Source organism: Beta vulgaris, chromosome 9 (genome assembly GCF_026745355.1).
Source record: "Beta vulgaris subsp. vulgaris cultivar EL10 chromosome 9, EL10.2, whole genome shotgun sequence".
In the NCBI taxonomy this organism is placed as follows: domain Eukaryota; kingdom Viridiplantae; phylum Streptophyta; class Magnoliopsida; order Caryophyllales; family Amaranthaceae; genus Beta; species Beta vulgaris.
Window position 1 is genome coordinate 34,429,519 of NC_079210.1, and position 12,650 is coordinate 34,442,168.

Below are 12,650 nucleotides of genomic sequence, written 5' to 3' on the forward strand. Positions count from 1 at the left end.
GCACACTCTAGACAGGTATTTTCATCGTTTCCAACATCCATGATATTAATTGATCACCACCTATATCCCACAATTTTGTCTTTCCAGCTTTGTATTCATCTGTATTCCTTGATAGAAGGTGTAGGTTAGTGTGAATCTTTTCCAAATTTTCAGCTTGTTTTGGATTCAGCCTATTTCTCCTAAGCGAGTGAATAAAAGAATACATGCTCCAATTACGTTCACAACATGAAGAGGAAGTAGGTTGTCCAAGATATCTGAAGGTCAAAGTTTGAAACAAAATAGTGGATGAATCAAAGTTAACCCACCATTAAATAGGATCCATAGTACATAAGTTCTCTTCACCCTTGTACACTTCAGACTTGTATGAGAACATGATATATTCATCCATAGCTCGAGCAAAATCAGCGTCCTCAAGAAATAGTCTTCTAAAACAACCACTAGTAGAATAAATGCTGTTTGCTGCGGTGGTATTGCTGCGGTTTTACTCATACGCAGCAATACATCAGGTAAAAAGAAAAAGTAAAATATAAAAAATGATATTGCTGCGGTTTTGGCCAAAAACCGCAGCAATATAATATCAATAGAAAAAAATTTGAAAAAAAGTTGACTATTTGACCAAACATATTGCTACGGTTTTTATAAAAAACCGCAGCAATATAATAAAAAAATAATATTTTAATATATTGCTGCGGTTTTTACCATTAACCGCAGCAATATTATTAAAACGTATTAAAAAAAATTAGGGTTTTTGCACTCACTTGCTTATAGTCTTATACGCTTCACCCGCCGCGCCTCTCTCATTTTTAAACCCTCTCTCCTCACTCTCTCTCCTCTCTCCTTCTCATTTCCTCCTCATCAGTAAAAACGCTCTCTTCTCACTCTCTCTCCTCTCTCTCCCCTCATTCTCTCTCCTCTCCACATCTTGTAAGGTCGGTATTATGACCGACGAGGATTTCTTCGATTCTCCATCAACGTTAATTTCTCCATCAACGTTAATTTCGCACCAGATCTAATCCGTTAATTTCTCCATCAACGTTAATTTCGCACCAGATCTAATCAACGTTAATTTCTCCATCAACATCGTGTAAGGTCGGTCTTTCTCCATCAACGTTAATTTCTCGATCTAATCCGCACCAGATCGATGATGATTTCTCCGTGATTTTTCTGATCGATGGTTCGCAATTTCGCATCTGTCCACCAACATGGTTCCTATCTCTCCACCAACGTTAGTCCGCACAGATGCTCGCATCTCTCCACCAACGTGGTTCGCATTCCTCCATCGTTCGCATCTCTCCACCAACGTGGTTCCAGATGTTTGCATTGGCATTTGCATTTCTCCATCTCCCTTTTTTTTTTAATTCTCTGTACTTCAGTTTCATATTTACCGGTGGTGCGATGGTGGTTCGCATTTGTTGTTATTTTTTGTACCGTTCGTCTCCACCGTATTTTCCCCTTTCTCTAATTTTTTTAGTTCTGTACTTCAGTTTCTTTTAGATCTTTGTATATTTCTTTTTCGTTTTTTAAATTTTTTTATTATTAGTCTGTTTTAATTCATTTTATATATTTTGTAATTAAGGTTTGTAAAATATTACTTTTATTGAAAAAATGACAGTTTGGATGAGTTACTTTTGTGTTGTTATTGTACTGCAATAATATCCTTAAAAATGTTTATATTATAAGTCTATTATAACAACTAAAAATTTAAGCCTTGAGTAATAAAAAAAAAATATTTTTTTTTACCCACCCAGCGTATATTGCTGCGATTTTGGGAAGAAACCGCAGCAATATAAAGTAATATTGCTGCGGTTTCGGGCCCAGAAACCGCAGCAATATTACTTGTCAGCAATCACATATTTCACCACAAATTAAAATATTGCTGCGGTTTGGCCAATAAAACCGCAGCAATATTTGTCTATATTGCTGCGGTTTAAAACCGCAGCAATATTATTAATACCTATTGTTGCGCCCTTAATTGCTGCGCGCCCAAAACTGCAGCAATAGGGCACTTTTTAACCGCAGCAAGTAGCATTTATTCTACTAGTAGAAAAATACAAATTCAGGATTTGGTTCATCAAAAGAAAGGTTGGCACACTCTAGACAGGTATTTTCATCGTTTCCATCATCCATGATATCAATTGATCACCACCTATATCCCACAATTTTGTCTTTCCAGCTATGTATTCATCTGTATTCCTTGATAGAAGGTGTAGGTTAGTGTGAATCTTTTCCAAATTTTCAGCTCGTTTTGGATTCAGCCTATTTCTCCTAAGCGAGTGAATAAAAGAATACATGCTCCAATTACGTTCACAACATGAAGAGGAAGTAGGTTGTCCAAGATATCTGAAGGTCAAAGTTTGAAACAAAATAGTGGATGAACCAAAGTTAACCCACCATTAAATAGGATCCATAGTACATAAGTTCTCTTCACCCTTGTACACTTCAGACTTGTATGAGAACATGATATATTCATCCATAGCTCGAGCAAAATCAGCGTCCTCAAGAAATAGTCTTCTAAAACAACTTACTCTTTCTTCAGATATTTTTGTGTCTCTATGGGGAGATACTCTATTTGGATTTTCTTCAAGCCATGCCTCTCTATAAACCTTCAAAAGAATAAGAAAGATGGGAACAAACATTATCCATGTAAAATTAAAAAAAGAGTAAATTAATCTAAATATATAAGAAAGAATTTACCTAAGATTTAATGAGTGAGCTAAGCAATTAAGAGGAGTGTTGCTTTTTGTCTACTGAGCTACAAGAATGCGATGAACTAATTCGAAAAAAAAACTCCAAGTAATCATCATCATCATCATCATCATCATCACAATCATCATATATCAATCCTTCATGAGTATAGATCACAATTTTCACCTTTTCAATCATATAATCCCACATCTCGTATACCAAATGTAGACTTGGCTTATCGGTAGCACAAAGCCTTATCATCTCATAAATGGGTCTAGTGAAGGCAAGAATGTATTCCAATTTATCCCACCAGCTACCACTCATCACTTTTTCTTTTACAAAACTTGTGTTGCCTTGATCATCCTCTTTGTAAACCCCCCCATACCTCACTTATCACCGTGGCCTCAAGAGAACTCCTAATTAAGAAGCTTAGTCACTGTCTATTGAATATTTATCTTATTCTCATTAGTCGCATATGTGGTTTATTTATTTGTGCGATGAAAAATCCAATTTAATCCGACCCGATCTAATATGACGAGTTTTAACCCGACTCGATCTAACACGGCCAGATATGACCCGAAATCTAATGGATCCGAGGTGGACACATACACCATCGAACCCGAACACAAAGCTGATCCGTTTATGAACCGACCCGTACCCGACACATATGACTTGTTTGTCACCTCTAATGATATTGATTGATGAGTAACTTGCAAAAAAAAAAAAAGGAATTGTAAAGCAAAAAGTCACATGAAGATTGATGACTGTTGTACCACAACAAGTAATTAATGAATAAAATAAGCCAATATGCAAGTAATACAATAAAGTGACAAACATGAATTGGCATAAAAAAGTAAAAAAACTATAAAAAGAAAGTACCTTTAGAAGCGTGAATAAAGAATTGTAAAAGTAAAAGTACTATTCCATGAGTCAGTTGTAGAGTTGCGGTTGTGCGGTACATTATTTAATAGTAGGGTTTGAACTTTTATATCCCATTACACGGTTTTTTACTAGCAAAAAAAGAACACTTGGTTTCGTGGCGTGTGTCTGACATGTCCTCCAACATTTTGACAAGCAAAACGTAAGGTACGTAGTTTAGCGTGTCAGTGCATCTGAATAGCCACCCGCAACCACGGGCCACAACACAGAACTCGACAACAATAATACACCCATCATTGGAGAAGGTAGTAGCGCAGGCAAGGGAGCATATAGCCAGCAAAATAGACTTGCACCCCTTTTCAACATGAAAATAATGACCCGAAATAGAATCGAAACATGATATATGCCGACCTGAAAGTAAAATAGACTTGAATCCGACCCGAAAAGTTTTCATATTAATTACTTTTTATACAAATTTAAGGAAAAAATTATCATGAAATACTATATATGATCTAGGCACCGTTCATTAATTACTTAACTTACTCTTATTTGTCTTATATGTGTTCTATTTATTTGTGAGATTGAAAAACCTGATTTAATCCGACCCGATATGAACTAAATACCATGGACCTGAGATGGACATGCACGAACCCGACCCAAACGTAACCAAACACAAAAACTTGCCTCGTTTATGACCCAACCTGTTATGACACGACCCGTATGACCCGTTTTCCACCTCTAACGAAGCATCGATGGTGCATCAAATAGAGGAGATAGAAACATAAGGGGTATTTTTTTCTCCTTTTCTCTTCTTCAAACTTATTTTCTCGTTCTTCCACCACTCGCTAACTCCACCACCAACAAACCACCTTCTCCAGTTTCTCTCTCCTTCCCTCAAAAAACCAACACCCCAACCCCACCTTAGCTCCACCCCAACCAACAAAAATCCACCTGAAACTTGCAACTACCACCATTCCGCAACACCTATATCTCCCTCAACCACCACTCTCACCCTCCTCCATTGACCTCATCTTATCTGACACTATCGTCACTTAAATCATAGAGACCTAAACATATCATAAACCACTAAACCAACAACCTTGACCCCACCTAGATTGAACCTACTACCGCAACCACCAACCATACTTTCCCCACCGGTCAAACAAAAAACACCAAACATGACTAATTTGATCTTTATTTGATTTTTTGATTAACAATTCGATCTTTATTTCATTTTCAATTTGGGGTTTTTTGGGTTTGAATAAAGTTGTGACATTTAAATTGGTGGGTTGATTTAAATTATAGAGGAATTGATGGTTTTGTTGGATTTGGCGGTGGCGTTGATATGATGGTGAGGATAATCATGATACTGTTGTCATTAGGTATGGCAATGGGCAGGGTCTGGGTAGGGTAAGGCTAGACCCATACCCATCCCCTAATTTTTGGATGTAGACCCATACCGTATCCATATCCATAGGGTAATTTTTTGAAGGACCTGTACCTGTACCCGTAGGGTCCGATAGGGTCTGGGTAGGGTCTAGGGTCTAAAATGGGTCCAACACAAAAAAATCCGCGCACATTATCACATGTATATAATCGTCAAGCATAATTTAATATATTAAATCTGCAATTAGCTTCTACTAGTTCTACACTTCCACTTCATTTCTAAAAAAAACATCACAGGCAATTAGTTCTACAATTCTAATCTATGCCATCAATTCATCATCATCATCATCATCAATCATCATCAAGGTCCTGAAAGTAAAGAAAAATAAAGAAAAAAGACTATTAGTGTCCAGTACTCCATTTCTTCATATATGTGTATGAAATTTCAATCAAATTAAAAAATATACCATATCAATGACATCAACCACATCTCCTTCTTCAATGTCAAAATCTTTATTGACAGTAGAACAAGATCTTGTGCTTTCCATTGTACCTTTGAAAAAGATTAAAAAGTAAAAAAATCATGAGTTAAGAATAAGATTAAACAAAAAAGATAAAGATATATAAAAAAACTATTACCTTTAACATCTTCTATCATCCAATTTTGTAAGCACATCAATGCTTCAACCGCTGTTAAATTAAGCCTGGAGCGATGAGGACTAACAACTCTTCCACCCATACTAAAAGCACTTTCCGATGCTACTATCGAAACTGGAATAGCAAGAATATCCTTTGCAATTTTTTGCAAAGTTGGATACCGAATATCATTTCTCCACCAATAGAGAATGTCAAAGCCATCATCATCGGATAATGGATCTTCCTCCAAATAATGATCAACTTCACACCTTACATTCACCTTCCTCATTTTTGTTTTCTTAGCCTGAGCATATTCATCCTCTTCATCCTCACAAGAAGCTTGTGTTGCCCTCTTCCCATTAGAATTTAAGAGCCAATCTTGATTATTTATTCCCTGCCCTTTTCTTTGGTACTCAACTACAAAGGTATTAAGAACCCTCTTAATTTTATCCAACTCCAACTCCGCTTCATCAGCATAAATCTTTTTGAAGTAAAATTCCACACAATCCATTTTATTTCAAGGATCCAAAATAGTAGCAATAGCTAAAATTCCATTGATTTCTTTCCAATACTTATCAAAATTTTCAAGCATACCCTTGCCCATCATTCTAATAACTTCAAGATCACTTGCTAACCAGCGTCTCAAAGCAAGCTTGATCTCACATATTCTTAGAAAAAACAAGTTAATAGTAACAAAGTTTCTTCCATAAAACACATTTGTTGTTTTGTAAAAAATTTCCAATTTTTCACAAACAAGCCCAGTCAATATCCAATCGCTATCACTTGGAACAACAAATTTCAGCTTTTTATTCAATCTCTTTAACCTTGTGAAGACATCTCTAAATGGCAAAACATTTTGAAGCATTAAAAAGGTAGAGTTCCACCTTGTTTTGCAATCAAGAACTAACCTCTTATTGGATGGTAAGTTTAAGAATCGACAAGCCTCCTCAAATTTCTCAATCCTTTTTGGAGTTGACATCCAAAATGCTACACACTCTCGGACTTTCTCAATACCACCACTAGTTACATCCAAACCATCCTGGATAACTAAGTTCAATATATGAGCACTACAACACATATGTAAGAAATCACCACTTAACATAAGCGCATTTATTTCAAACTTTTCTACCAAAATCTTCATCATCACATCATTAGTGCTACAATTATCTACTACCACTGACAAAATTTTATTTCCAGGGAATACTGAGACAACCATTCCATTAATACTTTGGCAATTATCACTTTAGTATGTGGAGATGGTACATAGCAAAACCTAAAACAAAATTTAATATACCAATCATACATTAATAACTTATTAACAAGTGCGAATAGAGTATACATACAATAAATAAAGCAGTTTACCTCAATGTTCGATTTCGTAAGTTCCACAAATGATCAAGGAAATGCGTCGTCACGACCATGTAACTTTTCTTCTGATTGGAGGCTGTCCACATATCAGTAGTAATTGAGATTCTACTGGTATTATGCTGCAACAATGCCTTGAGAGACTTTTTGTCTTCATTATAAATTTTGAGGATATCACTTTTCAATGTATTTCTTGAGACTATCTTAAAAGAAGAATTAAGACCTGCGACAAACCTCCTAAAACCAATGTGATCCACTATAGATATTGGATATTCATGCATAACCACCATATGAATTAAATCCTTTCTTGAAGCCTCTTGGTTGAATTCTTTATCTTTCCCCTTGAATTCCAAATAGCTTAACCCATCATTTTATGTTTTCACTCTTAACGTGTTTGACCAGGAGCAATTTTCAAATGTCTCCCTACACAAGTATTCTTGGCATGCTTGAGAAGATGTGATGTTCCGGCACTACCACCTGCTGCAAGTGTTGATTTACAATAATTGCATTGTGCTTTGGATACACCATTCACCACAATCCTAGTAAAGTATTCCCATGCCTCTGATGTTATTTTCTTGCTTGGTACTTTAAAGGAATTTGGAGTAGTAGGTTGTCTACCATTTTGGCCTTCCACATTTACAAAACCTTCTTCATTAGCGTCTAAATCAAGCACGGGTACATTACCAATATTATTTGGTGGTTCCATAAACTTGGAAGCACATTGAGATTCTCTCGCTTCCATTATGGCCTACATAGCTCAGAATTGCAAAACTAATTAAGTTCATACTCCATGCAATTGAACAATTGAATGAAAAGTAATTAATTTGCTTGACTAATTAGCTAGTATATACATGAGCTCTTCATATAGAACTAAAACTACTGTATAGGTCATTCTAGTCTATGATATATTCATAATTGTCTAATTGTTGATGATAACTACTCGTATAATTCAGTATAGAATATAGATGCATCAATAATCAAACACATGATTTTTCTACAGTAAATGAGAAATTACAGCTACTAACATTATATTATTTACATAGTGAGAATTCAGAATTTTACCTGGCTTGACTATTTGGCTAACGATGGTTGACTTGTCGCCGGTTCGCCGGAGTGAGAGACAGAGATTACAACAGTCAACAAGAGAGTGAGAGTATGAACTAGTGAACTAGTGCGACTGTGCGAGAGAGAGAGAGAGACTATGAGATTTGTGGCTACTGGCTAGTAAGTGAAGGAGGCTAGGAGGCCAGGATGGTTAGGGTTTTAATTCATGGGAAGTTGCTAGAAGTTGGAAGTTATATTTATATTTATTTTAATTTTTAAAAATAAAATATTTATATTTTATTTAGATGGGTCTATGGGTAGGGTACGGGTAGGGTACGGGTATTTGAAGAGTGGACACATACCCTACCCTTACCCGATAGGACCAAGATCCATACCCTACCCTTATCCATAGGGTCCAAAAAATTAAGACCCATACCCTAATTTTAGGATATGGTCTGGGTGGGTCTAGGTAGGGTCCTGGACCCATTGCCATCCCTAGTTGTCATGTTGATTTGTTGATGAAAATGTTCAATGATGATAGTGATGATACATGATTTTTTATGATGGTAGTTATGATGTTTGATTGCGGAGGGTGTAAGGTGGTTAAGAGAGGCATGGTTTATTAAAAAAAATCAAGTGGGTTACAGAGTGTGGTTGTAGTGGGTGGGGATTGTTCAAACCAATGGTAGGCGTAAAGGTTGACTTGTGGGCGGTTTTGATGGGGAGGAAGATAAGAAGGGAGGTAAGAGAGATATTAGATAAGAAAATTGAAAAAAAAAACAAAAGAAAAAAATTACAACTTCAGCAGGTTACCTATCTCACGCGGTTCTAAATGAGCAAATCACACTAAAAGTTTGGATTATCAAAAAGTAACCAATATGTGGGATGAATTTGAGCGAACGGTTCAAATGTTGGATTATTGTAAGCAAATTTTCCTACATATTATAGGAGACAATAGTAGTGCTTGAAAAAAAATAGCTCATTAGAAAATTGGACAGTGTATGTTATACTCCTATCGCACTAGTTATTTTCACCCTAACTGTGAATATTAGGAATTCTAAAACTTCTTTTATTTGGTAACATTTTTTTTCTTTACCTAGGTAGGAAAATTTTCATTCATGAAAAGTCATATGTATTTATAAAAGAAACCAACCCCAAAAAAACACTTCCTCTGTATTTTGTTGTTCTTTCTACTTGACTTTCGACACTATTCATAATAGAGAGAATCTTCCAAATTCTTCTCACTATATACGAAAAAATATAGTCATGTGGTATCTTGTTTGAGTCATCTTAATTAGTACTTTATAAATATTCAATCGTTATAATTTTTACTAAATGCATGTAATTAAAGATATTTAAGGTCAAAAAATTACATTGGCAAATGCGCAAAGTTAAAGTAGGATGAACACAAAATATAAAGGGAGTATAGATTTAAAACCTACTAAAACTTCGAATTCATGGTTTAGATTTGATTCTCATGAACAATTTTTGATGACTTGACACATCTTTACAAAGGCGACCACCTTCACAGTTTGCGCCATAATAGTTCTGACACGAAAAACTTATAATATATCTAAGATCATGTTGATTTACAATCTTACTCCCCACAATCTTCAACATGATAACTAAAAGACAAACAAATAAACAAAACTTGTACTAGACATGACTTTGAATACCCCCAATAACATAGAAAGAAACTCCCACAAATGTAAAAAACATTATTATTGAAAAACATAAAGTACCATAATTACAAAATAGATTCCATTAATTAGAGGAAAAATGAGAAGAGGGGGCTAGGATTTTTGACATATCGCGTCGAACTCACATGTAGCATACTACATAATTTCTTTGGTAGCATTAGCAGAAAGATAGTTTGATAAATTTCTGAAGGATCAAGGGAGCAAAAGACATTTTTAATTACTCCCTTCGTTTTTTTTGTAAGGTGTACACGATATTTGAGGATGAACTTTTATCGTTAATTACTCATTTTATATTGATAAAATTACAAGAAAATAATTTTATGAAAGTATTTTTCAAGACAAATTTATTGGTATAATTTCTTATAACTTTTTTAGTTATATTTTAAGAAAAATTTATGGTTAAAGCAAATTTTTATAAAGCATGCACACCTTATAAGAAATAAGTGAGGGGAGTAAGTTTGAATTGTATATATATGTGTGTGTACGTTATTTATCTAATAGTAGATTAAGTAGTTTTTGGGCCTGGGTGATGTCTTAGTTTACTTTTGTGTGTTGTGATTTAGTAGTTTGAGGTAACTAATATCATTTAGTTTTAGAAGATGTCAACAAAAGAATAAATAAGTAATTTATTATGCGTAATATGCATTTGGAGCATTGTAACCTAACTCTTGGTTTTAAAATCCATAATATCATCATTAATCTTGATAGAAGAAGTAATAAGAGTCGATTGGTGGATAATCTTCCATACTTGAAGTTGTGAGTTCAACACTTCATGAAAGAGGACATGGTGACTTGTGGCGGGCCACAATTCTTGGGCACTCATTTTGATTATATACATTGATTTTTCGTATGGTTTGATACTCTTAACCATTCATGACTTTTGAGGTTTTTTAGCTATTGATAAAGTTCTTTCTTAAGAAAATAATTTTTGAGTCCGAGCGATGCCGATTATTGTTTTCGTATGTTGCATTTTAATAGTTCAAGACATCAAGATTAGTTAGTTATATAGTTTCGAAAGGCAATTTGTTTCACCCTTGGTTATGGCTTTGTGGGTTTGTATTTCTCGTTAGTGGTGTCAAATATTAATGACATTTGTTTTTCACCCCATAAAAGAGATGTATTAAAAGTTGCAAAAGTATGTGTCTTAGTTTTGCCATCTATGATTGGATAAATCTTCGTTAATTGCAGGTATATGAGGATTTATGCGTGCTTATTTGGTTTAGACTCGTGTTCAAATATTGTTGCAGGTATGTTCTCCATTTTTCTCCTTTTGGTCATGGGTTTGACACCTCTTACAATATTTATATCTACTTATCATGAGTAACACAAAAAGTTATAGATTAATGCTATGTCACAGATAATAGGGTGTCAGATGAGGATAGGAAAGCATGTAGCGCCATACACGTCTTGCCCATGCTTTATAATAGTTTATTGTACTACTCACATACTACCTTCGTTTTTTTTAATTGTTACACGTTAACATTTTATACTATTCACAAATTTAATTTTGACCATTATTGTTTACGATTTATACGTGAACAAAAACATAGTCATGTGAGATCTTGTTAGATTCGTCTTAAAGTATTTTATAAATATGTACTTTGTATAATTTTACAAATAAAGAAGTAGTGATATTACTCCGCGTAGTTTTGCATTGCCATGAGTGAAAAGTGTAACAATTAAGATAATATGGAGGGAGTAGTTTTTTACTCTTAAACCTTTTATTATGTAAATACTTAATATGGCATAAGGATTAGTAGTTTGAAATAGAATTTGGTTACATAAAAGCGATGTAGCTTGGAGGTAAGATCATGCCATTTGAAGTAAGATCTCAAGGGTTGAAGACCTTTTTGCGCAATATTTGATTATTTTCTAGGAGAATGTCGTGTTAATGATAAAGTGACGTCACTTCAATATCTGAGATGTGGCTACATGTAGTGGACGACGATAATGGATTGGTCAAGGTGGGTCTAGGTACTACGAGAGCCAAATTTAGGGTGACCAAGGGTTCGCTTAACCACGAAAGGGGAAAATTTATTCATTGGACGCATGACTTTGCAGTAGGATGGACCTGAAGATGTTGACAGGCAAGGGTTACTTGGTCCACTAATCACCTATGCCTAAAATAAAGCTTTTCACCTTGCTCACAACTTACTCCCTCCATTTATATTTACTTGCATAATCCATCGTCCAAGCGCGCGAATTAGCCTATCAGCTCATTTTCAAAAGCTCATATCTCACTCGTTTTTCAATGGAAAACAAGCTTTGGACTAGGCATTGGAAAACTATCGAGCCAAATTTTCACATCCAACTTGAATATTCCCAAGATATTAAGTAGCTGTGAGATATGACCTTTTGAAGTTGACCTTTGTGCACAAATCCTAATGAAAAAAGGAGTTACTCTTATGAACAAATGGAGTTACTTGTATGGATATGTGGTTACTATTAAAAATAAAAGGGTATTACTCTAATAAAAAATGTGGCTACTTTTATAACAAAAGAAAATACTAATCAGTTGACTCTTATGAACAAATGATGTTACTCTTATAAATTACTAGGTTACTCCTTTGAATAAATGCGGTTAGTTTATTCTTATGAACGAGTAAGGTTACTCGTTTGAATAAGTGAAATTACTTTTGTGAATATTTGGGGATACTCGATCGTATGATTAATTGAGGTTACTCGTACAAATAGATGATGTTGCTAGTATGAACAAATTGGGTTAGTCATACAATTAAAATGACTTACTTATAGATTAAGTGACATTATTTGTATGACTAAACGAGAAAATGAGAAAATAATCAATTTGCTCTTATGAATGTCAGAGGTTACTCGTTTGAATATATGAGGTTGCTTTTCTAAACAATTGGGGTTACTTGCATGATTAAATGAGGTCACTAGTAAAAATAAAGGGGGGTTACTCAGAAGATTAAATGAGGTTACTTATAGATTAAG